The 5,762-nt window shown below is 40.2% G+C and overlaps 1 long non-coding RNA gene across 5 annotated transcripts; it reads right to left on the bottom strand.

The window, feature by feature from the left end:
* Positions 1-289: 289 nt before the first annotated feature.
* Positions 290-5,030, bottom strand: LOC135447720 (uncharacterized). Of its 5 annotated transcripts, none has more exons than XR_010440262.1 (4): positions 4,953-5,030; positions 3,910-4,450; positions 3,587-3,637; positions 290-691 (listed from the first exon to the last, which is right to left on the bottom strand). It is a non-coding gene; the product is annotated as an uncharacterized LOC135447720 (long non-coding RNA). The 5 variants fall into 5 exon arrangements; XR_010440260.1 differs by having other exon boundaries at positions 3,910-4,447; positions 4,953-5,022; XR_010440261.1 differs by lacking the exon at positions 3,587-3,637 and having other exon boundaries at positions 3,638-4,450.
* Between the last annotated feature and the right edge of the window lie 732 nt (positions 5,031-5,762).

Below are 5,762 nucleotides of genomic sequence, written 5' to 3'. Positions count from 1 at the left end.
ACTGCATGTGCTTAAACCACACCAGCACTGAGATTCTAACAGGATTTGGGACACTGCCTGTAGGGCTGCCTGCCTTTAAATTGTTCCAGTACAGCCAGATTCTACATTTTAAAAGGGGTTCAATAATCCAATAATGATGTTTAAAACAAGTCTGTTGAAATTCATGACCTAATGCATTTCTAAACACTGTTTCCCAGCTCTACTCATGTCCCAGCTAAACAGGATTTTGGGGCTTGCATTCTATTCAGGGAAGTGGGGAAAAAAAAAGAAACTGATTGGGCCAGAAAAAAAAATTCTAATGGCAAATTTATTCTATTCGGCAAATTATTTATTCTATTTAGCACATTAATGCCAAATGAACGGAATTATGAACTGAATGGATGGAAGGGTAAAAAGCAGAAACCTTTTTGAGCAGATCTGGGGAGAAGATCATGACAAATGTACCAAAGGAAGAACTAAACAGCCTTTTCCTTTTGCTGATGGTCACAGAGGAACAGAAAAGCAGGAGAGTGTATCACATTCTGTAAGTGTTCTTAGATGGGATAAAAGGTTATTTGACTTTGAAAAAGGTAGTAGTTAATTTCATACATACAACCTGCATCTTGCTGCAGAAATCAGAATCAAACACACATCATGACATGATGACAGCTGTAAAGTGTTCAAGAGCTCTCCATAAGCCAGATGTAAAGTCCTGGCAGGGGACAAAAGAAAAATCTCAGTTAAGAATGATTTGATGAAAAATATAATTATGTAAAGAAGCTCATAAATAGGTCTTACAGCCCTTTTCAGTGAGTTTCAATTGAATAGTTATTTAATTCATAAATTGTGGCCCATTTTTCCCACTTCCCTCTTTCTTTGTACTTTTCCATTTCTGTTTCTTTGCCAAACAGGTTTAATCAATTAAAAATGTATTATTATACTTCTATAAAGTTCACAGCATTTACAGATATATTGACAAGCACTGCCTACTGTGCTTCCTTTCAGAGAAGAACAGCTTAACAAAATGCCCACTGGCAGAAAATAAACATGTCTGCTTCTAGAATTCAAAAACTTGCAGGAAACCTGGCAACAAGACAGCATGAAGAAAATTCCAAACCTTCTCTGTTTATGCTATCTGCTTCGGTTTAGTGTGGACTGCTACTAAAGGAGGGAACATTCCTTTCACAGGGGCACAACAAGAAAATATTAGGCTTCAAAACAAAAAAGCAGAAAATTTTGCAATCTCAGAATTGTTTGAGATCTCAGCAAACCTCAGTGGTCCTGAGACCATCCATCTCTCTGCAATAATTTCTCCAAAGCAATCAGAATCCTTTTTTTGAAGCTTCTTTGCCTCCTGCAGCTGGCAGATATTTGACACTGCTAATGATCACAGTGGGTATTGAAAGCCAGCAGCCACTATTAACCTTCAGTGTTCTAGAGAGGCAGGGTGGTCTGTCTCCTCTCCTTGACATAACAAGAAACATTTTTCCACTGCAGGAATTAACAGTAATTGGCTCTTATTCTGATTGTGCCATGCACACTCCATGATAATTTGCAGGTGCAAAGGCAGGCAAGTTTCTCAATGTACATTAATCTCCAGGCTCTGAAAAGACACTTTTTATTTTTATAAAACTTTTTGTTACCAAAAGAAATTTCTTCAGTCCCACATAAAATCCCAACCTCTTTCCCTTTTGCATGTTAAAAATCAGGAACTGAAGCCTGTAAACAAGACTGTTCAAATAAAGGAAATATATAATTAGATCTTAATTGTAGAGGAAGGAACTGATAATTGTGTGATTACTCTTCAGCTATGGGAACATCTTGCTCCAGTAATGGTCCTATTGAATTACATAAGGCCACTTTTGAAACAAGATAATATCCTATCCAAATATTAGTTGAGAGTCTTAAACACTAAACTAAATTATTTCAACAGTCCTACACAACATGCACTTGATCTGAAGTATCCAGACCATCACATTTTCCTGTTAAATACTGTTAAGTCAATGCTAGCAGTACTGCCAAATTAAAACTCAGACATCCTTAAAATGCAAATTCTTTTATACATGTTTATTTTATGTATGAAAACTTGAAACTACTGTTTTTTTTAAAAATCTAATTCTACTCTCACTTTATCTTTTCTAGATATTTCCCCATTCAACTTATTTTTGCTTCCACTTCTCAGTTGGCAATGGAAAAAAATCTTCAGTGACTTTCAACATATATGTAACTGTTTACATTTTGGGGTGCCGGTGTATTAATAACCACAAAACGTTGCAATGACTAGACTAAAAGTAACAATATAACATGTTAAATTCCAAAGTATCAACACCTTTCCTTGGAATTATAAAAGGCCATAAAAAACAGCTGAATATATTCTATGGTTTTTGCAAAATCTGTATCTACAGACTAAACCAAAATGAGTGGTTCCACCTTTAAAATTGAAAAAAAAAAACCATAGTTCCATTTGAGCAGGTTTTAAATACTAAATTTGAAGGGGTAAAAAGCAAACAAACATGACACCCAAAAGACTGAAATACATCAAGCAGCTCGGGACAGAAAGAATACATGGAGATGTCTTTATTGACATGTCATATTTCCTTTATAAAAAGTAGCAGCTAAACATATGGTTGTATATCCCTCTGTTTCTCTAGATAAAACTGTCTATTAAACAAATTTGAAGACTGCAATATTAAAGTCTGTCAAAGTGATTTGGAAGTACATATATATGTATATATAAGAGCCTGGAATTTTACCACTCAGAGCAATGAAACTGCAGTAAAAGTTGCACAGCTGAGCTGATTTTTGTTATTTAAGACATGGCCTTAATGTCCCTTATGTGATATTTGGGTGTATGCACTTGCGCGGGGCGTGAACGGCCCTGGAATCCGGCTATCTGGTGAGGGGCGAAGGCCAGGGCCCCTGCGCATCAGAAAACAGCCCCCCTCGGCGTCTTTGGCCTCGGGCTGAGCTGGGTGATAGCTCGGAGCAGCGCGGTGAGAGACGAGTCAGGAGGCGACCACTTGCTGGGGGTAAAACTGTCGGTTTATTACAGAAGAACCAACAAAGAGGGGAAAAACACCCAGCAAATGGCCCCGAACAAGGGGCAGGAGAGGGTTTTAAGGGAAAAGGGGGGAAGAAGGCAGGGAAACCCGGCTATCCAATAGAAATACATATTTGGAGGTACGAAACATAACTGATATACCAAAGTAACCAACTGTTATAAATCATAGGAGGGGCTCCGGGGCTACAGCCAACCATACCTCCCAGAGAAAGGAAAATTCTCGAAACCGGGGAGGAGCAAAAGAGTGATTGACTGACCCCAAGGAGGAAACAACTTTCACTTTATAAGAGAAACCAAGGGAGGAGCAGTTTCATTTCTATAGCAACATAACTGGCAGGGTAGCAGCAGGAAGTAATACAGAAAATGGGGGGAGCAAACTAACGAACTTAAGAACACACCACAGTATGCACTGTTCAAGTATTTTGTCCTGCTGTATTTTTCTGCCCTTCAAGGCAAAGTTCAGCAATTATAAATCCTACTTGAAAGGAGTTTCAAGCAGTTTCACAAGAAAGACAACAAATTTGCAAATTAGTTACCTTCCCTCACCTGTCTGCAGAAAAAGCACCCTTTGGTCCCTTCTTGCATTGACTGACTCACCTGGAAGAGCCCCTGATCAGATGAGACACAGTTAATTTGTGCCTGCATTGCCTGCTGGCAGATCAGAAGCCATCCCAAGTCTCCCAGAGCTCTGCCTCCATTATGTGCAGTGACATTACCAGGGATGTGTCAGCACCATCCCTTTAATTGCCTGTCATTACAAAACACTCCTGCTTTAAATAACAACAGACCACAGCCACTTTCTTTCCCTGGCTGATTTTTCACAGTTCCACATTGAATCTTAGACAAAAGGAAGGAGAACAGGTCAGTACCTACAAAGGAAAGCAGGCAAATGACTCTGCTGAGCAGAGCAGAAATGGTCACATCATCCTCAGTCATCTGTCCTCCAGAAACATCATCATCCTTGGAGAGCCCTTCAGAAGGACTCTTGAAAAATTCTCTTTTATGGTAAGACAGGTTTGTTTGTGATGGACCTTGGTGCTCTTCTGCACATCTCTGAGCTGGCTGTACCTCTGCAAATCTCAATGAGAGTGAGGTGACCTCGGCAGAGCAATGATCTTTTGGGTTAAATTACAAAGGATTTTGGAGCAGGCTTGGAGCCAGGTGGTTTTGTAATTTCTGGGGCTCCTCAGGCAGTGTATAGAGGAAGGAACTCTTGTGAGGTTAAGCCTGATTCCTCCCTGTTTGAGTGAACACATGGCAGTGCCTCTCTCTGCCCTTGTGCTGCTGGACACATGTGCTGACCCCTTCTCCTGGCTCTGGGCTCTCAGTCAGCTCCTGGGAAAACCGAGCACAGCCAAGTCTGTTTTGTTCACATGGGTGTTGGGGCATGATTTGCCGTGTTTCCATCTGCTGGAAAAAGCAAGGAGTTATCCTAGAATGTGAATAGGTTAGTCCTAACACAGGTAGCAAAATGAAACTGAAGGTATAAATTAGATTTAGAGCATTTTTCAGCAAAATCTGCTACCCCCCATAATTAGAGACTATAGGGATTAAGGATATTTTCCTGGGCTTGTCACTGTCTCATTGCTGTGTCAAAGTCTCATCTTTATTTTCATTTTTTATGTACATCATGAGAAATAAGACTGTCTCCCCTTCCTCAAACCTCAACATTCCAAATGTGTAAAATTCCAGGGTGTAAAAGAGGTGAACAGACTGAACCTCTGCAGAGATCCAGAGGAACAGCTGTGCTCCTTCCTGCAGAGACCTTCTGTAGGATCAACAGGAGAAAAGCACAGGGGCAAAACACCAATATTACAATATCTTTGCATTAGACAACTTTTGCTCTCACCACCAAATTTACAATCATTAAAAACCATTTCCCATGTTGTTACCTTATTGTAAAGTTCCATACCTTCTTGGTGATCCCTCATGAGCAGCTCCTCACAGTACTGACCCCATCTTCTTCACTGCACAACCAACAAGCTCCAACTCTTTTGTAGCACTCATCTTCTTATTGGACACAGCTGTGGCCTGTTAAGGGCAGGCCTGTTCCTAATCTTTGGTGATTGGCACAGCTGCAACTCCTCAGGGTCAGATTGCCTTCTGCACTATTCTCTTACATTCTATCTCTCCAGAATTTCCCAGTTGCAAGAAAAGTGACCAGGCACTAATGCACTGCTGCTACTGCAGAGCCTTCATCCAGCAGCTCAGCCTTGAAGACCATGGTTCAAACTGAGCATGTGATACCACATAAAAGAATTTGATACCATCACCCTCATCTGTAAGGCCTGTTTATTTCACATGTTGAAAGCAACAAACAGCTTGCTGAAGTTGGCAACCATAGCTTAAAAAAATAAAAAAAGAGAGGACACAGCATTGCATTACAGTAGCATTAAAAACATCCAAGTACAAAATCTTCCACTGATGGGGCTGGCAGGGGAAATGCAAGGGGGAGGCTGTTTGAAAAACAGCAGCTGTACAGCCAATATGTCTCAGTCTTGTCTGTAGCCTCTCCAAAACTTTATCCAAAATGTATCCAAAGTTAACTATGAAACTAGTGCTTCCCCTTTTTAATGTAAACTTTTGGGCTTAATTCTATTTTTCTGGTGTATTTTGAACCTCCTTATTTTAGATCATCACTAGCACACCTGCTAGGGGCACTGTATGGATGAGATTTTTAAGCAAAAAATCCAACTATCTACAACAAATCCAAAGACACTGA

This window comes from Zonotrichia leucophrys, chromosome 4A (assembly GCF_028769735.1).
Source record: "Zonotrichia leucophrys gambelii isolate GWCS_2022_RI chromosome 4A, RI_Zleu_2.0, whole genome shotgun sequence".
NCBI lineage: Eukaryota > Metazoa > Chordata > Aves > Passeriformes > Passerellidae > Zonotrichia > Zonotrichia leucophrys.
The sequence above is the reverse complement of the archived record's forward strand: the minus strand, read 5'-3'. Positions and strand labels throughout refer to the sequence as shown.